Below are 25,047 nucleotides of genomic sequence, written 5' to 3'. Positions count from 1 at the left end.
ATTTCTACATCACGTTCACTCTGTTCTTTTCTTTGTACATTACTACAAGATGGTTCACTGCTTCCACTGACAGTTTCACCATCATTACAGACACTGACATCATCTACCCAGACAGTAACACCTGTAATTTCAAACTGTTCATTGTCACTGACATTCATAGACTTTCCAAGTTCAGTACAATACCTGCACACACCTTGCCATGATGACACACATTTGAGCAAGCTTCTGCCTTCACTGTGCTGATGTCCATGCTGATTTCTAGAATGTGAATCAAAAATGTCATACATTCCATCTTTAGCAATTACTGCAAATGTGTTGCCTTTGAAACAAATGAAACAGGCACAGTATTTCTGAATTGTCTGCTCTACTGCCCTACTCAACGGAATCATATTGAACTCAGTCAGATGTCCTTCTTCTGCAAAAGTGCCAGAAACAGATTCAGCAATCTTCATGTGGAAACATTTACCAAATGCATCTATCTTATCAGGCAACTCACTTATTAACAAATATTCATTCATCATTGTAGAGCTCCGAGACAAACAACTGTATAATTCATTCCCAGTATTCAACACAAAATCCACGTCTTTGCAACTCCACATATTTAACGGCTTAATTCGGCTATAGAGGATTCCACACAGGCTCATACAAACACATTGTCTTCCAGCCAGTTCCGCAAATCTGAGATCACCTTGGTGGAAGCTACCTTGAATACATCTGATTTCTTTAGTCTCATTAATCTTTGATTGTCTTTACAAGAGCAACTGTGTTTACTACTACATGTACATACATGTATTTTGGCTCTGAGTTTTTTCTTGTCACAATCTTGTGCTAAATCTTCCATGTTGTCTCCAGCTTTTCTTTTGGACTTAATTTTCTCAACACTGTTCTTTTCATTCTGTATGAACACTCGCTCTTTCCTTCTACTTTTGCAATTAACATCTCTACTTTTCCTTGCAGACTGACCTCTTGTCCTCTGTACATTGTCTTGATTTTCCTCATTCTTATTCTTTTCACTACAACTAATCTCAGCATTACTTTTCTTGCTGCGTGAAAAAAATAACCTCCAGTCTGCTGAACAATGCAACATCTTTCACCTGTATTTAAACATGCATGTTTGCAGTCCATGTTATCTACATGCTCAATTTTGTCATTGCCTGCCTGTTCCTCACCTTCATTTCCATGTACAGTTGAAACTTTAATGTGCTCTTGCGAGCTAGAAACACATTCAGTGCATGACTCAACAGCTGCTTCCTCCATGTACACTTCAGATGATGGCATCTCAAATTTGTTCTCATCTGTCGGAATGCCAAGATCATACAACAAAGAGTCATGGTAGGTTCACCTCCCACATTTTAGACACAGCCATGCTACGGATTTGCTTGCAAGCACAGACTGAATGTTTGCAAATCCCATACAATTGACATGATAGTAGATTTTACAAGTATCACACTTCACAACTTGATCGTGTTCACTAGCCACTTGATCACACAACCAACATTGCTTGACTTGTACTTCGTTTATAGAACGATTCACATCCGTAACTGCTGACTTCTCAACACTACATCTCTTGTGAAGTTTCCGTCCTATATTCCCATTTAGTCCATCTGAACATTTACTTCTCTTCAACAAGACCTGTTCATTCTTATGTTTGATCGACTTCCTTTTTTGGCTTTGCTCTTTATTTTTTCATTTTCTTGATAACATAAGACAGACTTCTTTTTGTGTGACTCTGCATACTCTTTTGTGTTTTCTCATGGTTCCTCCTCTCTTCCTTACTCATACGCTGTTCAATGACCTTGCCATTCCTCAACCTATGCAATGCTTGTCTTCGTTCACATCTTCTGATTTTCTTTCTGTTCGGTTTTGATACCCTCTTTGTCTCTTTGATATACTCTACAACACAATCCAATACCTGATGTCTACTGCAGCATGTTTGCCCACTGGCCTTCAACCTTCGCACTGCTTTCTGCTGTTTCAATCTCTTTTTGGTCATTTTGTTGATTCTCCACTTCTTCCATCGATTCACATATCTTTCAACATCTGCCACAGGAACAAACATGTACACAGGTTCTGATTCACACACATGTTCAGCATTAGACTCAAGCATGCCTGTACGTTCTTGTATGAACTCAATGATACACAATGGGATTGCATTTTGTCCACACTTTGATTCTTGTTGGAAATTTGGTTTCCACACATCCCCTGATATAATAATAATAATAATAATAATAACACGATTTATAGCGCGCATTTTCGCAAGTAACAATGCGCGACTAAGGACAACTCCAGAAGACAATTTACAGATTATGTGGAGAAAACAGATCAGTTTTCAGTCTGCCCTTAAAGTTGTCAAGAGAACTGATGTTGCGGATGTTGTGTGACAAGGAATTCCAGCATCGGGGACCAGACACTGAGAAGGCCCTGTCCCCTGCCTTTTTGAATGTGCGTGGAACTCTAAGGTTGTTACTGGAGCGGAGGCCACTTGAGTGATCCCATTATGTACTGCGGCATTGTGTTTTGAAGTGCTTTGTGTATGAAAACTGCTGTTTTGAAGTTGATGCGTTGTCTTACTGGTAACCAATGTAATTGTTGAAGGAGTGGAGAGGCATGTGTGTATTTGGGTTGAGATAATGTGATACGAGCGGCATTGTTTTGAAGCCGTTGGAGTCGATCAACCTCATACTGATTAATACCATTGAGAAGAGAGTTGCAATAATCGAGTCTGGATAGTACAAGTGCTCGGACAGCGGCGTGGCATGTGTTTGTGTCTATGTATTTACGAATCTTGGATATGTTCCTGTTGTGGTAGTTGATAGATTTGCATATGTTTGCTACGTGTTTGCTCATTGTCATGGAACATTGTCATGGAACTGTCTTGAGTTTACCTTAAAAACATTAACTGATTTCAACTTTGTCATCTTTGGCTACAAATTGACAATCAACTTCAGTTTTGTAATCTTTAGCTCAGAATTGACAATCAGCTTCAGAAAGTAATCGTTGCCTTTGAATTGGCAATCAACTTCAGCAAGTAATCTTTGCCTTTGAATTTGCAATCAACTTCAGCAAGTAATCTTTGCCTTTGATCTGGCAATCAACTTCAGCAAGTAATCTTTGCCTTTGAATTGGCAATCAACTTCAGCAAGTAATCTTTGTCTTTGAATTGGCAATCAACTTCAGCAAGTAATCTTTGCCTTTGAATTCGCAATCAACTTTAGCAAGTTATCTTTGCCTTTGATCTGGCAATCAACTTCAGCAAGTAAACTTTGCCTTAGAATTGGCAATCAACTTCAGCAAGTAATCTTTGCCTTTGAATTGGCAATCAACTTCAGCAAGTAATCTTTGCCTGTGAATTGGCAATCAACTTCAGCATGTAATCTTTGCCTTTGAATTGGCAATCAACTTCAGCAAGTAATCTTTGCCTTTGAATTGGCAATCAACTTCAGCATGTAATCTTTGCCTTTGAATTGGCAATCAACTTCAGCTTTGTAACTTTAGAACAAAATAGCTTTAACACAGAACACGTTTAGCTCACAAAAAACAACTTCAGCTCACATATAACAACTTCAGCTCACATACAACAACTTCAGCTCACATATAACAACTTCAGCTCACATGTAACAACTTTTATTCATATGATATTTAGGAGATGAAATGTTGGAGTGAATGTGGAATGAACTGAACACACTAAGGAATGAAATGAGATGACAGGGCAGGGTTAATGGGACAGACACACTGGACGAACTGCACAAAAACAGACCAGAAGGAACTTGATGTCTTGGATGGTGTCACGACACTCTTCATTTCTGAAAACAAAATAAGAAGAAAAAATACATTTGTAAATGAAGTATGCATACAGTTAGGGTAACAACTAGTGTGTAACAACCGCAATACAATTCTTCACAAAATTGCCTTTTGTCTTGCACAACATGCAGATTTGTGTAATACTCAAGATTTTAAAAGACACATGATCAACTAGAATCAAAAGACATTTGCCTTTTTCAAGTGACTTAACTACATTACAGTCACACTCTTGGGGGGGGGAGGGCGATGTGGGCTTCAGGAGTATGTACATTTTTGAAAAGGAGGGGAAAGAACTGAAGACAAACCATATATGTATTGTTCAACCATTTTGTACCAGAACATACTCAGGACTCGTGAACATCTGTCTGTGGAGGGCATACACACCCCTCCCCCCACCATAGTTATGTAATTGATGTTATCTTCCACTTGATCACATGCACTCGCATGCAAATATCACATGCAAAACATGTGTCGAACACAAAGGTCAAGCAGGTTGAAAAATGCATACAGCATACACATCTGAATCCGTACGCGATCATGCCACACTTTATACAACATACAGATCTTCAGACTTTTGGCATCATGCTAAAGGAGGTTAGATTGTAAATACTTTATTGTATTTGTAAAGGACTTTTTTATTTTGTTTATAGTCAATCCTTAATTTGTGAAAAATACCATTGCAGTAGTAACACTTTAGTTGTCATCCTATTTCTAAATGTTGAACGTCAATAAGCATAAGGGTCTGACGTCTGACAAATGATGTACCAAAGAATTTAATACACCACTTTGTAAATTGATCATCTAATGCAACACATCATATATGTATAAATTGACCACAGCAACCCACAAAATTAATAATTAACATAGACTGCTTTAACAATACTGCCTACTTTGTAGTCACCTAATACGTACTCTTTGGGGCATTTCAATACAGTTGTATGCCGCTGTAACCATATTGAGTCAACTGAAATGCTACAAAAGACAAGGGCCTACCAAGTAACCACATTCCTCAAAGATAACACAATACGATCAAACCATCTGGAGAAAAGATGTTCAACAAAATCACTTCCATGAAATTTCAATTAATAAATTTTCACTGACTACACCATCCAATTCAAAATAGATCATGTCAGTTCATAGCAAACATGCATGCAACATGTAGGTAGGAAACATAGATCATTATGCAGGAAATGCAAGTCAGTAAGTTCCATCTAAAAGATTGCACTAACAACAGCCATGACAGCCTCAGGTCATATACTCCGAACAATTTAACTTTTATAGCTCCATGCCTACACTAGTACTCCGATTTCTTTTCATTCACTATTTTTTGACCTACAAAACACCACTCAGTGAGTCTGTGAGTTTGTGTATATCTTCCAATAGAAAGATGTTAACACAAAGATCCCATCAATCATATTCATGTCGTGATGACTTCATGCCCCCCCCCCCCCATATCATCCCAGTATAGTTAACAACACGTAAAAAGTGGAGTATTTGAGCCACATTAATGTGGGGGGGGGTACACCCGTCCTGGGCCACGATACACCATGGATACACCTAGACCCGGCCGGTACGTGGCTTGTTGTATACATATCCACGTGATACACCATGCAGCTCTGCATACATTATCCACGTGACCATGGTGACGTGACCATATCGTCATCAGTCGTCAAAAAATCACCAATTATACAATTAGGCCTAACACTTCATCTGAAACGTTTACATACAAAACAGTATTCCCATTAGATAGTGGATATTTTGCAGGAGGTAATGACGGCAAACTAACGTTTACTAAAGGTTTGCCGGCGGCAATCCATATCAACAGAGGGCGCTGTACTCTTTAAGATAGGGCTGAATTATAAGATCATATTGTATCAAATTCCCATCAAAACATGTGTAGCACGTTTGGTGTAGTGGTTAAGCACAAACTCTGGTGAGCGGGATGACTCGGGTTCGATCCCGATCCCCGCCACATTTTTAAGGTTTTTTTTCCCATCCCCAAATAAATAAGAATATTCTTCTTTTATTATTTTAACATGTCTGAAACATTTTATTGCAGAGTATTACATTTTCTTTTTCAGATTTGTGGCTCTGGAGGATTTTTTTAAAAAGGGAAATAAAGTCCGAAATTATAAAATGGTCTGAATCCCATCTTGTGAATACGAGGTCACAACGATAATATTGGCATGGAGCCAGACTAAAATTTGTCACCGGAAAATGTTTAAGTAAAAAAAAAACAGTAACTGCGCATGTTCAGTGCATATCCGGCAAACTAACGTTTACTTAAGGTTTGCCGTCTCCGGCAAAACATCCACTGCCTATTCATTATCCAACAGACATTTACAAATACAAGCTAAACAAAACAATCTGCTAACATCACTGCTATTGTGTGAATGCAAAAAATGTCACCGCCCCATCGCATCCGTTATGCGTTCAAGCATCTAGATCTAGCAAGGAACTACGAGTCAGCTGAAACTCAAAAACCGGCTGTAAAATGAGTTTCGTTCCAGCAACACTGGGTCTACTTTTTTAATGCACATATGTGTGGTTCAGTACATCACAAACACTATGTCAAAAGTTCTCCAGAAAATATGCTGCAGTTTTTATTTTACAATTCATCAAAGTTTGCCATGTACATGTATGTATGCTAAAAACTGACATTTTCCGGTTTGAGGCCTTGCGTTGGCACTTCCAATTTCAAAACTACAGCACTATAGCTTGTCACATCCTACACTCTAGAAACTCCTGGGTCATACTCAGTCTGCTCAGTCCATTTCTGGGTCAAAAATTGACCCCTTTTTGAGTCATAAATGACCCCTTTGGAGTAAAACAGACATGTTTCTCGGTCATTTTGACTGAAATGTGTACTTTTTTGCCCAGAAAAGGACTGAGCAAATTTGGATTCAGATTCTGGGTCAATCTGACCCAGGATATTTTAGAGTTAAAGAATATGTTTTATGTACATTGGCAATTAGGTAACACAGAACACGACCCTTTGTTTTCTCATCTGGTAGACATCACCACAGTCCCTCTTCCAACAATATTTCACTGTAATCCAACTTGTTATTTGACAGCATACAACAATGCAATTATTTTGAAGGTTTATAATGCAGTGGTGGAACCAGCTCATCATTAAAAATGGAGGTGATTTTAGAGTAAATAAATACTGGTACATGTAACCAGCAGGAGAAACAGGAAAGCAGACAAGACATGCCCCTTCAAACAAAGCAAACTAACACGTTAAAAAAAAAAAAAAAAAAAAAGGGGTCCTATGCCCCAAACCCTCTGGATCTGCTGTGGTGAACCAGGTACGTCACTTAAAGAATCTCTACTTGTAAGAAAAACCACCTTTTTGGAATGAAAAAGGCTTTAAATACAATTATAAATCAAAGGACCATCAGAAGTCAGAGTCTGGTTTAATAATTTCAGAAATCAACCATTGTATATTTATTTGCTATCTGATCAAAACAGCCCTGGCCATCTTGGTTTGGAGAGAAGCCTTAAGATCAGTCTTTTGTTAAAGAAAATTTCAGCTATTTATTTAGTGATACATTGATTAGCACCGAAAAATATTTACATGTATATCAATAAAAAGAAAACAAAACCTTAACTCATGCTATTTTGTATGCTTACACAGTAAAGAGAGTGATTTGGCGCGTCATATGTGGCTAGTCTCACTGTTAAAATTCACAGAATTTGCTGTTCTACTGGTACTTATTTTTAATTAATGAAAAGAATAAAAATGAATAAAACCAACACTAATGAACAGAAGGATACATGTACATGTAGTTTTGAAATCTAGAAGTTACTCATTATTTTCATTAAAATGTCAAATGCTAACTAGTCGTGCTGATACAACTTCAAGTAAATGTTATCACTACATCAAAGTTCTCATCAAATCTTGTGCAGTAACGGCATAACAACAGGATGGAGCGTATGTCTTGCTTTCTAAGCCAAAGTTTCAGTTTTGAATCCTCCTCTGAAGTCGCCAGAGATTCAACCACACCTCCAGCAGATAAAGTAGCAGTGTAGATGATGTCGCATATATTCCAGGAAAGAGAGCTGTGGATATTCTCTTCTAAGCCGATATGTCAACTTACCAGTTCTGTAAAAAAAAAAATAGTAAAATATAGACAGGTTTAGTATCTGATGATCAAAAACAAAGATTACTGTGGACATGCTTTAGAAGAAAGAAAACAACTTGTTCAATCTAGAGTTAAATTACTAGAAAGATCATGTGCTCGATCCTTTTGCCTTCCACTGTAAATATGTAAACATTGGTAGCTTTTGAGAACCAACCTTTTCAGCTTCCAAAGCAATATCAAGAAGTTTTCATTTTGAATATTCTATTAAAGTTTATTTTTGTTAGCACTCTGAATAACAATCGAAACGTCTTTAATACCGGTATAAAGATGCAAGGCCAGTTCCTTCGGCTTCTAAATCATTTCATGATTCCAACAGTTCAGCAAGCTGGGACATTCTCATGAAACTTAGTTGTTGATCGGGGTTGAACAGTCAGTCGCAAAACATCTCCCTTTTCCCGACGTTCATCCTTTATATATATAGAATCAAATAGTAAATTCTATAAAAAGCTATTTTGCTATTTTATACAAACGAAAAGACCACCCTCATAGCTCCTCCATAAAAGTATCCTTCAACAATGGAGAAAGAGACTGCACAACATTTCATTATTTTGTGCAGTACCCGTTGTAAGTTGGCAGCTTAATGTTAGACATTTATTTTCAGTGCCAGAGGTACTCGGTTTGAATCATGGAATTAAAAACAAAATAACCTTTTTTACTGGGTTTTTTAAAGAAGATATATTTGTCATTGAAGACATTTTCCTTCATTGACTTTAGAGAATTTCCTTAAAAGGAAAGCAAAGTCCGAGAACCATTCGGTAGACAAGTGACGTACCCAACAGTCGACTGCCGTAGAAAAAAAAAAGGGGTTTTTTATTACCAGGTATCTGTTATCATTTTGAATGGTATCTTTTGCAAGAAAATAAAATTTTCCTATGCATTTTCAGTTGACGCCATCCAAATCAATGCCGTTCTGTGCATTCACGGTGAGTAGTAAGGGGGGCGGGGGTACGGGACCAAAATCGAAAAAATCTGCGGCGAGCCTGGACACGCCGCTCTCGGTTTTGGAAAATTAGGGGAATCCCCCGATCTCCAAAAAAAAAAAAAAAAAAAATCTGACGCCGGGAGAGAGAGAGAAAAAAAAAAAAAAAAAAAAAATATCTGACGTCGGGTGTGGGAGAGAGAGAGGGAGCAACAAAAAAAAAAAAAAAAAAAAAAATCTGACGCCGGGGGAGAGAGAGAGAGAAAAAAAAAAATGTGTGCCAAGTCAGAGCCTGTCGCTCTGGAGTTAAAAAAATAAATCTGTCATCGCTAAAATGAGGTGATGTCACCACCACGTGACCCTGAAAAATATGTGAGTCACCACCACGTGACCTTGAAACGTGTTGAGGCATGATAAAAATTTGGCGTAAACAACGTGACCTTGAAAAATGTGTGAGTCACCACCACGTGACCTTGAAACTCGAGACAAAAAATTAGCTCCTCTACCTGTAAAAAAGGTAGAGGAGCTGTTTTTTAATATAAAAATGGAGAGTAATATGTTTAGACCGACGAGTATTTGAAAAATTAATAAAAAATAATATCGGTTTTTATTAAATAGATGGAATACTTTGGGACGTCACAACTTGGGGATCAGTGCGATCATCATATAATCATCGAGAATGGTTTTTTAATTTGTGAAACGTGCGGTGAAGTAGTCACACGTTATTTTGATTTTTCGGCAGAAAATGCGCAAGAAGATCGTATCATTTGGTCAATTTTAAAAAGAAACAAAAGAAAAACTGTGGAGAAACTGGTTTTGTCTGTGTGCCCAGAGCAAGGCTCAGAAGATGTTCAAGAAACAATCAATCGTTGATGGCTTGAGACACGTATTCTTCAATCGTGTTAAGTTTGGAGTCTGCTAATATTTTAATCTGGTCGTGCTTTTTTAGCTTGGCGAATAATCGCCTAGACGCGATTCTAAGCAGAATATCTACACCAAAAGCGCCTATAAACGTTCCTTCTAGCACCAATCCAACGGGGGTTGATATAACACCCAAGAGAGCGGGAATACCGACAGCCCCCGCTATAGCCCCCAATCCTTCTAATCCTATCTCTACGTAATTAATAGTGTCGATCACTCTCTTTATTTTTTTATAGGTGCGCTCTCGGTGGTCTCTCTCTTTTAAGATTAAAGATCGAATCTCTTCAATCTTTTTAAGTCTGTACACTTTTGTTTCTTCGTTACTATTTAATCGGAGTACATCTCCAGAAATATCGGGGTATAACGCCTTACCATCTACACTCATGTTTTAATATAAAAAGATTTTAAAATTAAAAGATCTCCAACTCTATCATTATACTCACACCCTTGTTGTTGATGATCTGTCCTTTTTCACCTATGATTGAAAATGTCAGTTTGTCGATTATACCGTTTTTAAGTTTCTTGAAATCCTCGACTCTATCAGGCTCGGGTTTGCGCGTACCCACGGGTACGATTTTTAAGATGTCAGACGGACGACCATCAAAAAAGTTTTCACTCGTACTTAATTGCGGGCAGCGAATAAACAAAAATTTAAACGGATTAATGTCGTAAGACCCCGTATATACCACTTTGGGTATCAGTCTTCCTTTGGGTAAATTGAGTAATCGAGAGACTTCTCTGTTTAAGCGCAATTTGAGTTTCACGTCGGTTACCACCAACGTCACCTTTTTAGATTCTCTAAATATTCGAAAACTTACCCCGGGTATAGAGTTTAAAATGAAATCGAACCAATCGACGTCGTACCACCCCGGTGGTATGGTGACCGAACCGGTGACGTCGGGTGGTAACGGCACTAAATGACTCGGAGAAATAAAATCTAAATCATCACCAGACACGATAAGACTCCCACGCATTGTCACCCCAGCTTGTCTAATTTCTCTCGCTCTAGGTTTGCTTATTGTACCTTCGATATATTCTAGCGCTATCCTTCTACCTTCATTGATGTATTTCCATATGTCATATAAGATGTTTGCAAAAAACTTAAGCGTATTGCGTTCTTCATCTGTAGTTGATCTTATTCGCAATTTATCGACTATAGGTGCTTGTTTTATAGAAAGTTGTTTTTTTTCTTCTTTGAGTAATTCTAAAGCAGAGTCTAGTCTCTCTTCTCCATATGCTTCTATAAGATCGTTTATAACTCTATTGAAAGTATTTTCGTCGTTAAAAAAAAAGTCGTAGTTTATCCCAGGTATCAAGGATTCGATAAAATCTCTATCTCTTCTTATTAGTGCGTCGGGGTCTAAATTATACCTATTCACTCCAAAAGCAGGTTCTCTTTCAGCTGATCTCGCGTCTATTTGCGTATACCAATCAATCTCCGTGGCGCTGGAAATATTAAAATATCCGGGGTTAAATATCACCCTTTTTACGCGTACACATTTTTGACCGTTTAAATTATCTACGACGTCTTCTAATTTAAACGTCTGCTCATTTTGAAACAAGTGAAACGAATGCATTTATTTTAAAGTTTTTTTATATTAAAACTGAAACTAAAATAATGGCGGCTTTTATGTTGTTAAAAAAGCAGATACAATCAATAGCTGATCAGGTAGCGAAACAAGTAAATCAAAATGTAGCTAAACGACAAGCTACCACCCCAGCGCATGTACTAGACAGTCCGTATCTCACTGGCGAACTCGAGATTACGGTCAACGCGTCTAACACGTTTTTAACACCGTTTCCCGACTTAATCTCAGACTATAAAATATCTCACCTCAATACCAACGATGCTGTACTTCGTTGGAAAATAGACCCCATGTCTTTTTATCAAAATCAGTTAAACTTTGCGATCTATTGCGCTACAACGGGCTGTGGTGTTGGAATCGATATTTTAAACTCGAACAACCGTTACGTTAAAGCCTTATTTAATTTTCATCTATACTTTACGGTTAGAAGGATATTAAACGACATGGCCATAGCAATCCCGGGGGAAGACTCGTTTGACGCTCTCAGCAACACCTATGATCGTGGAGCATTTACCAACATCTGTCGGACGTTTGCCATCGATCAAAATAAGTCTTTTAAACAGACGAGAGATCAAAAGACTTATGGCTTAGGTCGGCTTTTTCTTTGGAACGAAAAAACAAAATCGTTTTTACTCTTGCCGTTAGACTATGATAAAAACACGACCACACTCGACGATTTTATCAACCCCACGGGTGATAAAAATTGGGGTTTAGACGATCCAAAAAAACACGATGCTTTTTTTAAGCATTGGAAGGGTTATCTCGAACAAGACGACATCGTCAAAATGGCTTGGTTAGATTTTATACCCACCAAGAGTTCGTTTACCTCCGCGGGAATCATAAAGATCAACGAATTGATCAGATCTTACGTGTACGCTTTACTCGGTGCGCAGGCTCAAACAAAAACGAGTGTATTATCACCGGGCACCGGATTAGACGCTCAGAGACAATTTAACGTCATCGTTGAAGATATCATCAATGCAGTAGACGACATGGAAACGAGTATCGATCAATTTCAAGACTCTTTGCAGTATGCCAGAACGCCTTTAAATTTTGTCGTGAAACCGGGGTTGTATTTAATTCCATCGGATATGAACTTGAGGGTTGGAACGCACGACGGCTATAACAACAATCTTCAAATCGCTACCCAGATTATGAACACTGGTTTGGTGCCAGATTTAAACTCACAACCTCAGCCGGACGACTCTTTTGATGACACCGATGACGTCGCGCCACCAACACCAGCACCAGCACCAACACCAGCACCAACACCAACACCAGCACCAACACCAGCACCAGCACCAACACCAACAACACCACCAACACCAGCACCAGCACCAACAGTTTTAACCCAAGAACCCACGAAACAACAAACTCACCAAGACGAAAAATTATCGTTGACGGTAGGAATACTAGCTATCGTTGGCATGGGTATTTTGGCTTACGAGGCAACGCGATAAGTCACACTCTAATCACAACACAAAAAAAAGCCTTACCAACTTTGTGCTGGTAAGGCTTATTTTTTGTTTAAACTTGATAACAACTAGGTACACAATACCGTTGGCGCCAGAGGCGCCTTTACTACCATCGTTTTTGCAGGTACGCAAACACCAAGGCCCCCACACCCAAAAACAAAGCCCACACGTGTTCGGCCAACCACGATACGGACTTACTCAGCGCGTTAAATATCCAACTCAATACGCTGCCTATGATACCCGGCAGAGCACCCAACGCGCTCACTCCGAGTTTTTGAAGAGCAGATGCAAAATTAGAGAGTTGTTTTGAAATCCACTCTTTGATACCACCTTTTGGTGTTGGTGTTGGTGTTGGCGCGGGTGGGGCACCCACACCTCTCACGCTAGCGACGATGCTACTCACTATCGTGCTGATGGCTAAACTCAAAGCGGCTAAAATACTCACTACGGTCACACCTTGTTCTCTAAACAGAGTTCTAATCTTTTCTGCCAGAGTCGTGTCGTCGCCTAATATTTTATTAATCGTTTCTTTGATTCTAGCGATCTGACTTTTGAGCCCTCGTTCGTTGGCTTTTGCGGCTTCTAATCTGGCGGATCTTTCAGCGTCTAAGTCGCTCAATTTATCGTTTAACTCTCGTCGTTCTTCTTCGCTGATCCTATGATCACCTAATTCATGTTCGGCATCAAATATCTCTTGGTCTAGTTCTGTGAGACGCGCTAAATTAAGTTGTAGGTTACCTCTTAACGTCTGAAGACTTTTGTCTAAACCCTGGAGTTCTCTGTAATTTAACCCCTCCGTTTGAGCGCCGGTGTCGCGTTGTAAATCGTCTATAATCTCGGTTACCTCATCGGTGGCTCTGGGTAGTTCTGTCAAGGGGATACTCTCGGGTTGTACTTTTTCGAGTTTATCTTTTAGTTTGGCAAGTAGTGTTGGTTTATAGTCAGCGATTTTGAGGGTGTCGCGAATAAATGCGGTTCCATATTTACTTTGTAAGGTACTTAATTTGTAATATATTCTTTGACCACCTCGTCTATAAGATAATGGTTCTCGACCTTTATATGTTTTAACGTATAGATTTCTGTCTTTACCAATTTCAAAATCGTTGGGGTCGATAAACGCGGGGTCTATATTATTTTGTTTGTAAAATGAATCAACATCTTCTTTTATTAGTTCTATAGATAAACTGCTTATTGTACCCGTGCCCAGGACGCTTTCTGTGTCTAGCGGTGGTGTAGTAGTATCAAAAGTATCGTCCCAATCTAGATTGGTCTCTGCTACATCATCATCATCATCGTCGTAATCATCTGTTCTTTCGTAGTCTGGATCTATCTCAAATCCTCCATCGGCCATTTATTTAATAAACCTATTTAAATTACGCCGTTTTCATTATACTGCCCGGTAGTATACCCTGGGTCACCAACCAATTTTGCGTGGCCAGAGCTCCACTTATAATACCCGTCAATTTACCCACATCTTCTACGCTTAGTTTGTTTAAATCTGGCGCTTTCATTTTGAGTAGTTTAGCTCCTACCATGGCGTATCCCATCACCAGACCTGATATGACGGCTCCGTGATAAATCGTATTTGCTATTCCGTTGGTGTCAAAGTTACTCATCGTTTTTAATATAACAGTTTTTAAATTGCTGGTTTATTCCATGTCTAGCGTTTTGGGGGCGATGGGTGTAGTGGGTTGCGTGACTATCGGCACTGGTTGTACTACCGGCGCAGTTGCCTTACTTTTTAGTACCAGCAACCCCACTCCTATTATAGACGCTATAGCCCCCCACATCACCCAAGAGTTGTAGTCCGGTGAGCTCGTAGCTTCATCCGATGTTACGTTCATTTTTGCTAATTTTAATTTCATCTGTCTATTGTGCTCGGCTAAAGCTTTACCCTGCTGTATTCGTTTAGGATTTTTAGTCTTGGTCACTCTCGTTACCGTTGGTGACGACGTTGTTTTTATCGGTTGAGGCGTCTCTGTCTCTGCTGGTTGAGCTGTGATCGGTGCTTTCTGATCTTCCATTTATTATATGAGGTTTATTAAATTTCAAATGTTTTGTTGTGATTATCGTAGCTACTAAGGGTGATATAAAAGTTCCGTACTTGTAACAAACGTCGCTCAACATACCAGCCATACTCGCGCTTATAATAGGATCAGAACTCAAGTCGTTGGTGAGTTCTTCTTCAGAATCTATAGTGACGTTATATCCTAAAACTTGTACGGGTGTAACCACAGCTAACACTCTCGAAAATAGACTTAAAGTGTATTTACCAACGGTTTGAACAATTTCATTTCCAAATTTAGTTTCGTACAGATGATATAATTTGTCGAGTTCTTTACTGTCAAGAGCTTCGATTTGTTTAACGGTATATTCCTTTCCCAAGTACTTTCTAGAGTTTCCGGCTGCTATGACACCGCACAAACGATCTTTATGTTCTGCGTTGTGATCTTGTTCGTTCGTTAAAGTCAGTTTTAGGTCTTCCATTTAATTAGAAAGGAGTTTAATTTTGTTGTGGCTGTTGCAACTTTGTTACAAAGGCAAAGGTACTCGTAGGTGTAAAACGATAGATTAAGCGATATGACGATAATAGCCAAAAACTGCAAATACTCAAATATTGCTATCATTTACTATAAAGCTAGTTTAGTAGTTAGCTGTAAACAACTCAATAGTTAGCTGTAAACAACTCAATAGTTAGCTGTAAACAACTCAATAGTTAGCTGTAAACAACTCAATAGTTAGCTGTCAACAACTCAATAGTTAGCTGTCAACAACTCAATAGTTAGCTGTAAACAACTCAATAGTTAGTTGTAAACAACTCAATAGTTAGTTGTAAAGACCTCATTAGTTAGGTTATTAAGCTACTCAAGTAGCTCGTAACTAACTGGAGGTTCGGTGTATACGACCAATTTACTATATTTCACATCTCTCAAACGTCGTTTTATATCATCTCGTTCTTCAATCGGTACGACGTCATTTTCGTCTAACGCTTGATCAAACGATGTTTTATCCTTGCAGTACAATAATGCCAACCAAGCCGTGTTTTCTCTATAATCTTTTAAAACGCTGTTGTACTTTTGGGTCAATAACCAACAGCTGTGATTGACGTGTCTTCCGCTAAACGCCATTTTGCTTAACGCGCACGTCTTTTTACGATATTTAATCTCTTGATCCGAAGAGCAATCGTCCACGATAAACAGCGTGGCAACACCTTCGAATATTTTACTGTAAAAATCGATCGCTTCGTTGAGCGTCATCTTGTACAATTCCGGATCGCAGAGGTATACCTCGGGATCTGCTTGAATCCACTTTCTGGAGATGTACGTTTTGTTTTTAAAAATGGTAGGGCAAATGATGACTATAACTTCAAATACGTTTTTATAGTCTGACTCTAACAGATCCAAAATCCATTTGGTTTTACCCGAATTTGTTTTGCCGACGATTAAAGCGCAATGCGGTTGTGTCATTTTAACTTAACAGAGATTTAAAATTCCCGTCTTCCAAGGTCAATTGAGCATCCATGACCAAAAAGACGTACATCGTGAGGTCACCTTGGCTTTCGGCTTCTCTGTTAAATTGAACGTTGATGCCTCCTCCGTCTCCGAGTTTCCTACCGGATCCGTGAGCGGAATTGTCGTCGTTACTTCTAAAATCGAGCCACAGACCGTACTTGTTTTTTAGATAGTCTCCGAGGTCACAACCCGTCAAATTTAAGTCTTTAGCTACTCCGCGCCCGCTTTCGGTATCGCTGTCTCCAAAGAACTTGTTAATTTCGTTCCAGTGTTGATATTGAAACATGCCTTGACTGTAGAGTTGATTGGGTTTACCTTCTACAGTCACCGATGTTTTGGTTAGTTTTGGATTATAAAATCGCTGCGGGCTTTTCTCAGTGGGATCTTTAAACAAAAACAAAATACCCTTGAGACTCCTGATGGGTTGATTGACGCTGACGTTCCAAAGCGTGTCCGATTTGTTGACGGATCTAACTTCTAGCGAGTGGATTTTATCAAACAGATATTGCATTAACCCCTTGTGTTTATTCCTGATGGTGATAGCTAGGTCTCTGTTGGTCACCACTTCGTATTCGAGAGACAAGTCTGAGATAGAATACATCGCCGCCGTATCTGAACTGTTGACTACTTTTTCGTGATCGTTAAACTTTATCTCGTACGTCAGAGGTTGGTTTAAACCACTGGGGTAAAAAGGGTGATGCGAAGTCAGTATGTCAATGTCTAGGGGGATACAATATCTGTTACCATAGGCATCCGCGATAGCTTGATCTTTACCGCTGTTGGCACCCGCGTTAGCATCATTTGCCCCCGTTCTTATTTTAGACACGTTTTCTTTTTCTATGCCCGAGTACGCCATGTTTCGAGTTGCCGAGCTGTTGATCCAATTGTCTTTAAAGTTGTGATACACGTCGGCGTTACGATAACTTATAATTTCGTGACCTTGAAGCCTGACGCTGATTTCGCTGACTAAATTTCTGGCCAAATTGCTAAAAATGGTTCTATTGTTGTCGCTTTCAGCGTCGAGTTCTAAACTAAAAGCTAGTTTACAAGTGTCGGGTACGATCACGTCGTCTACGCCCAATTGAGGAAACTTAACTCTCAGCGTTTGCCCCGCCGATATACTACTAGGATTGTGGGTAATGACCACCTCTTTTCTCTCGCCCTTGATAGATCTGGGTATTTTTAATAGCCTGCTGGGATTGAGCTTTTTTCCGTACGCATTCATTTTATTTATACGAGTTTTAAATTTAAAGATATCTGTAAGCCAAGAAGCCCACCAAAAGCGTTCCTCCCGCGATAAACACCAGTTCTTTTTCTATTTGTTGGTCGCTAGGCTCGTAAAAATCTTCGAGTTTGGGTTCGCAGGGTAACTCGACGTTTTCTCCGGTCATTTCGTTGTAGTAACGCAACGCTTGGTCTACGTTGGAAAATGTTTGTTTAGAGGCATTTTGTTTTCTGATACGTTCGTTGAGAAAATCGAGTCGTTTCGTTCGTTCTCGTTGCCACTGATATCTGGCGGCCGAGAGTTGTTCTGTCGCTAAATCGTGTCTCTTACGCTCTTCGCTGCCATCATCCCTTAGACTTGAAAATAAAAAGTTTGAACCCGAAAAAGCTAAGGCATTTATGATCGCGCCTCCAACCATCATTACAACAGCTGAAGCCATCTATTTAATGTATAAAGCCTTTTAAAATTATTATTATAGTAAATGATGGATAAACTTCAAAAACTGTATTATAGCCCGAGCGGTTATTGGAGAGGTGAAAGCGCCGTCGACCATTTACACGATAAAACCAAATTCGATAAAAAGGTAATCAGAGATTGGCTTAAAAAACAAGCAATTTGGCAAATTTATCTGCCGGGTCCTGCATATGTACCCAGGCCTACGAGTACATCGCAAGAGTTTGAAACACCAAACGATTTTCACCAAATGGATGTGCTATACCTACCCTGGGATAAAGTAAAACGCAAGACTTATAAATACGCTTTGACGGTTGTCGACGTTGCGAGTCGATACCATGAAGCAGAACCTTTGGTTTCTAAAACGGCGGATTCCACGCGGGATGCTATCGTCAAGATTTACGCGAGGTCGCCTTTGAGTTACCCTAAAACGTTGAGAGTAGACGCCGGTACCGAATTTAAAGGTGCATTTAAAAAATGGATGGCTTCAAAAAACGTCGAGATTATCGTAGGCGAACCTGGAAACCACCGATCGCAGGGTATCGTAGAAAGATTTAATCGAACGCTAGCCGAGAGACTGTTTGGTCATCAGTACGCTCAAGAAATGTTAAATCCCGAGAGTAGAAACACGCAATGGGTCGAGCGATTACCCAGCTTGATCAAAGCTATAAACGATGAAACGACGAGATTAATAGCTAAAGCACCGTCAGAGGCGGTTAAACTAGAACAGGTCCGGCAATCGCCGGCTAACCCCGTTAAAACAAAAGAGCAACAATTACCGCAAGATGCCATGGTTAGATATTTATATTACCCGGGCGAGCAAGAGGGTGGAACCTCGAGAAGAGCCACGGATCCCATTTGGAGCGTAGACATCTTCAACGTGGAAAAAAGAACGAGTCAATTTAAAATGATTAACGGTAAAAAAGTCACGACGGGTCCTACACTTTATTACCTTCAAAACGGCCCAAAAAGGAGTTTTGTGAGACAAGAGCTTCAAGTCGTACCCGAGGACACGCAATTACCGCCTAATTAATATCTAGATTACGGTGGCCATAAGCGAGCGTGTGTATTCCATCCGGTAAAATGTACCTCTTTGTGTCCAACGGACTCAACGATAGTTTATTTTGAGATATGGTGTAAAGGATGTGATTTTCCGATCTAATGTGAGTCATCGTTTCTGTTTTAGATTTATTTTTAAAGATGCAGTCGTAGTAGTGCCGGTGTTTTAATTTTTTGTCAGTGACCGATTTTGTGACCCCCTTGGCTTTTTTAAGAGTGATGTTGTTGTCATCCGCTAAAATCGAGTACATCTTAGGTCTTACGCAAACGGCTTCTTGAATGACCTTACCTCCAAATTCGTCTTTAAATTTACCGATCACTTTCTTATTGGTTGAGTCGTATAACTCGTGATCCAGATTGTAATTTGAAAAGTCGTAGTGTCGCCCGTGAGATTGCATGTCTTTGTATATGTCATCCGTGTAAACGACAATCAACAGACTGTCCGTATCCGTATACATCAACCTGATTTGATCTCTGTACTTGTCTTTCAATCGGTTGTAATAAAAATCGTACATCAGCGTCTTTGAGAGATCTAAGATGCTCACTCCGCAGTAAATGGGTTTGTTTAACACGGTTGTCGTTTTATATGTTTCGACAAACGACAGGTCACATTCTGGAAACGGCGTTGTTGTTTTATAGCTCGGTTTTTGAATTATTTTTTTGTATTTTTCTTGATCGCTCTCGTTATTGTCTCTCAGTAGGTAACCGTCTATTCGATTTCTAACGTTTTCCATCGTCTTACCAAACACGCTGTTATTCATCAGTTTAAAAAAGTCTTTCTCAAAATCAGAGGTTGCTTTGGTTCGGAGTTGCGTGTTTTTATCGATGTAAGATTTCATCCAAGGCGCTTGTTTAAATTTTAACACGCGATGTACCTTTTTTAGTTTCAAACCTAGATTGAGGTATGACTGCAACGTAACGTAGTGCAACACGTATTTTTGTTTTGGATTAAGCGTACACGTTAATTTTTGTACGTCGCTACTAGGTTCGGTATCCAATAAGTCATTTTGATAATCAGACATCCAAGCTTGGGGTACGACGATGTTTTCGGGTGCTAGGGGATAATCGTTATGTTTGGTGTGTAGATCGTACGGGTAATCGAGGTCTACTTCAAAAAAGTAACCGGTGTTGGACGTTTTCTTAAGCGTTAATATTCTTTCTTCGGTAAACGGTTTTGAGGGTGTCCATTTAAAATCGCTGTACGGTAGATATTGACTCATAGCCCAACCGTACAGATTGTTGGCATCCAGATAAGCGATATAACTCGAGGGTTTGTTTGAATCGTAGTCATCGAGATATTGATTATTTGCTTTGTGATGTCTCATTCCACCCACGCTCGATATGCCTCCTCGTTTTGCTTTTTCAAAAAATAAATGTTTGTCTACGTCTTGCAATAGTTCGAGTTTAACTTCCGAGTGTTTTAATAGAGCATCCCACGACAATCCAGGTGCGGTAAAATAATTGGCTGGATCTAACCCATAGTTTGTAATACACGTTCTTCTAAAGTTTTCAAATACGCCTGCAAGTAATAACGTATCAGTCGTCACGTACAAGTCGTGATATTCTCCTAGATTTTGTATATTAAACTCGTTCCACACGCGTTGAGCTCTGTCGTAGTCTTGTTGCGATATATTTTCGTCTTTTAGTCTGCTGTAAAACTTGCCGATGGGTGGTAGGCTGGCCTCTTGAAACTTATCAAACGAGTTCATATATTCGTAGGGATAAATTCCTTTTTGTAATAGCAAGTCAGAATGTTTAAAATGCTTTTTGAGTAGCTGAAACGACTCTTTTGGGCAAGCTTTCACTAATTTATCCAACGACGATGCCATAAAACTTAACGAGTCTAGAAATCGTAGATTTCCTATTGAAAACGAAATATACTTTTCTGAATTTTTAGCGATCACTTGTATTTCTGTTTGGCTATCGTATTCTGTCATTCCCTGCATGATTAAATGCGCGTCGTAATTTTGTAAATTGTGAAAAAAGACTGGTATCGGTGTACAACCGGGTTTAATTTGTAGTTTGAGGTTACAATAAGCGTGTGCAGCACCCCTATATTTACCAGTGACGTGGCAGTGATCTCTCACCTTTCTAAATTTATTGATTCTCTTTTGGCAGTCAAGACATTTAGACTCGATAAATCCCTTACTGTTTTTGCACTGATATTCTTTTATTTGTTTTATCGTCTTGGGTTCCCTGGGTTTCTGGCACTGACAGTTGCTCGAGTAATTGGGATAAATTGCTTTCTCGCAAATCCAACACGTGTTTGTTTTATCGTGATGGTCTTTAGCTCGCTCGTAAAATTTCATGGTTTGGGGTTTTTCAAATATGCAATTAATATCGCTTTGTAATTGTAACAACGTCGTTATAAATCTAGTTGAAGCGTCTTTGCCTCTATAAGTCTCTTGATACACATTTTTACCGTCGCATCGGACGACAACTAGCGAATAACCGCTAGCTTTGTGAACGTTAATCTTTTTTGTGTTTGTCTCTTTGTCTGAGTGAGTAGGTTTAGATGTCAGTGTCTGTGTGGGTGTTGTTGTTTGTAGTATGGATTCAAAGTCAGCATAAATGACAAATGGTGCTTTTTGTTTGTGCCTATAGTTTTTAAATTCTAATATCGGTACGTCTCTTTCGCCTGGTTGCCCGTCTATGTATTTTGGTTTACCCATAGGAAATACAATCTTTGATGGATGTGCATCTATACCCTTACAATCGGCGATATGTCTGTCTAATTTGTTTTGATTGGTAAAATGGCATAGACATCTTCGACAAAAATATTTCTTACATTTATGTTTTGTAACGTCGTACATCAACCTCGTAAAATATTTTATCCAACAATAGTGATGCTTGTCACCTTTAGAAATCAAAAGCAGATCGATCTCTTCTGCCCCGTAGTTTTTAGACACGTATAATGGATATATCTCACCCTCATAACCGTATACGTTTATCGATAAATTATTTTGTCTTTCTATCTTGGGTATCTGATCGACCGGTGTCGGAAAGTCAACGCCTTTAAAACTGAGTCCGTCGTCTTTGGTGTATACAACGGGTTCTTTTTTATGAATTTTATATTTAGGATTGTTTTTTATGTTATTTTTTACTTTATCCGTATACAACCCAAGAGCAGCTCTCAAACACCATCTCAAACACTCGTCGTCTTTGTTTTTGATGTTTATCATCGCCTGCTTAATTTTAAGATGTTCGGGTAGGTTTATGTAAGAACTACCTCTCGCTGGATTATATCTGTTGATGTTGATGTATAACGCCATTATCTTTTTTAAAACCCAGCCCGATCCTTGATTCGTATACCTTTCATCCTTTTTGAATAGCTCTTCGATCTCTTCTCTTAAAACCTGTTTTATTTGACTTTGATTTAAAACGGCTTTCGGCTTGCTATAATGAATAGCTTCGATCGTTTCGATCGTACCATCCGGTTTGGTTTTTTCGTATTTTATTTTGATTGTGAGCTCCATTTTTAAACCTCTCAGCTCTCTCAATTCTGACTTGATTTTATTGACTATTTGTTCCTTGTGCGAATCAAAAAACTTGATTAAATCATGGTTATAAAGTCTAGGGTTTAATTCCCAGTTTCTGTAGTAATTTCTAAACCTTCTCGTTTCTCTAAAAGCTGACTCTGTAAAGTATTCGGGTTGTCTGTATGTTTTAATCGCCGAGATTAAATCTTTTTTCAAAACTCGTCCTTTATAACCCGTCGGTACGTATTCTAGATTTTGTTCGTCTACAATCTGTTTGAGCTCATAAAGTTTCTTTTTCCTCAAGTTTTTAAATTGACTTTCATAATGTTTTATCCCCTCGATGTAAACTTTACGAGTAAGAGAAACATTTTCATTGTGCGGTATATTATACCGCTGCACGTAATCACGCAGCGTGGCTTTGTTCCATTTAGAATATCCTTTGACGGTCGGTCTAAACATATTACTCTCCATTTATTATAAGAAATATAAATTTTTTTTCTCATTTTTTTTGGAAGACAGACTTTAGATTTATAAGCAATCGGACTCACCTCATTTTAGCGACGACAGATTTTTTATTTTTTTTTTTAACTCCAGAGCGACAGGCTCTGACTTGGCACCTTTTTTTTTTTCTCTCTCTCTCCCGGCGTCAGATTTTTTTTTTTTTTTTTTTTTCTCTCTCCCAGCGTCAGGATTTTTTTTTTTTTTTTTTTTTTTTTCTCTCTCTCTCCCAACGTCAGATTTTTTTTTTTTTTTTTTTTTTGAGAGATCGGGGGATTCCCCTATTTTTCCAAAACCGAGAGCGGCGTGCCCAGGCTCGCCGCAGATTTTTTCGATTTTGGTCCCGTACCCCCGCCCCCCTTACTACTCGGTGCATCATGGTGACAACCAGCTTTGTTTTCGCAGTTCGTTTGTATTGTTTTTATCGTTGTGTCACCCCCAGTTTCCCTCAAAGAAATTAAAACCTTACCCTTAATTCAAGGCAATTTAACCAAAACATGCATTTTTGTTCTCTTTTGGGGCACATAAATACACAATCGCCTTCATTATAATGTCATGTAGGCCTACCTCCAACGGAAGTTCTGCTTGTTGTACTGTAATGTAGCAGCTTGTCCTTGAAATGAGGTTTTCATCGAAATCAAAATCCTGGTTGAGTTTGTGTGCAGCATGCATGACATAAATTATGGATAGGCAATTCAAAGAAACTTGAACTTTGCCCGGAGCTTTTTCGGTGAAGAAATCTGGGTCTCAGCTGAAGTGTCTGGTTTGTGTTTTTTTGCAGCATTGAGTCGTTTACTAATACTATCTATAAAAACCGCCACGGGTGAGGTCGGCCGGCCGGACTGCCTTGTTTACATGGGCCGGCCATGCCGGTACTCGGTAGTGTACTGTACATACAGACACAGCAGATCCACGGGCACGGCCCACACATCGTGGGTATATTCGGCGATGCCACTGTGAAATTCAGCCACTCTTTGGCACAGGAAGCAAGGGCGGATCCAGGGGGGCCAAAGGGGGCCATGGCCCCCCCCCCCCCCCCCCCAAAAAAAGAAACCAATTTTTTTTTGTTTATGTGACATCGCAATAAAGGCAGGCAACGAGTACACCACCATCTTTTCCTCCAAAAAACATTGGTTAAAGTGGTCAGAAATTGCCTCAGATCGCACCACAGAGCATCTAGAATCCAACAAATTTTCGGGGCCCTTAAGCGGGCCCCGAACCCCACGCCGTAATTTTTTTGACCCACTTTTTTGGGGGACCAATTTTTTTTTTGGCCCCCCAAAAAATTGTGTTCTGGATCCGCCCTTGACAGGAAGTGAACTTACTATCACCGGACATCAGATCCTTCGCATTTTCCCCCTCAAACGTGACAGATTATGTGTGCAAACACTTTCTTTTTGCATCGGTCGATGTTTACGTTGACGCACTTTTGGCAATGGACGCCGCCATGTTTGTTAAGTGTCATGACCTGCGACCTCATAAATGGTGTCTAATTGGACAGTTCACATCACATGGTACGATGCGTCACACGCGGCGGATATTTTAACGTAGGCGCGGTACGTTTTTGAACGTCCACAATGGGCAAATAGTTCGCTTTTTCGAGTCAAATTATAAAAAAACTGCGGGACGAAATGTGGAGAACTTTTGTAGTATCATTCTTTGGTAGTGTATTTCGGTAGAACCGTTAAAAAATTTTAGACCCGCGATTGCTGGAGCGAAACGAACGAATTTTCCCATCCAGCTGACGGCCTAGAGTGTGAATGTGATTTTTGTCCGTGAAACATGTCCTTTTATCGACCGCAGTTATCTCTGGCTAATAACCTTTGGACGTCACACTGGGAAGTACTTTTTGTCGTCTTCTACACAGAAATAAATTTGACTTGGTTTCAATCAAATTGACCGGAGACCACTTGCACCATGCACTTTTGACCAATCGCGTTCGCCCATTCGCCCATCTTAATCACGCATGCATCT

At 39.4% G+C, this 25,047-nt stretch overlaps 1 long non-coding RNA gene across 1 annotated transcript; it reads right to left on the bottom strand.

Annotated features, from left to right (window-relative positions):
* Positions 1-8,202: 8,202 nt before the first annotated feature.
* Positions 8,203-23,704, bottom strand: LOC119742513. The gene is made up of 2 exons (XR_005272865.1): positions 23,641-23,704; positions 8,203-8,353 (listed from the first exon to the last, which is right to left on the bottom strand). It is a non-coding gene; the product is annotated as an uncharacterized LOC119742513 (long non-coding RNA).
* Between the last annotated feature and the right edge of the window lie 1,343 nt (positions 23,705-25,047).

The sequence above is a fragment of the Patiria miniata genome, unplaced genomic scaffold (genome assembly GCF_015706575.1).
Source record: "Patiria miniata isolate m_02_andy unplaced genomic scaffold, ASM1570657v1 HiC_scaffold_6, whole genome shotgun sequence".
In the NCBI taxonomy this organism is placed as follows: Eukaryota; Metazoa; Echinodermata; class Asteroidea; order Valvatida; family Asterinidae; genus Patiria; species Patiria miniata.
The sequence above is the reverse complement of the archived record's forward strand: the minus strand, read 5'-3'. Positions and strand labels throughout refer to the sequence as shown.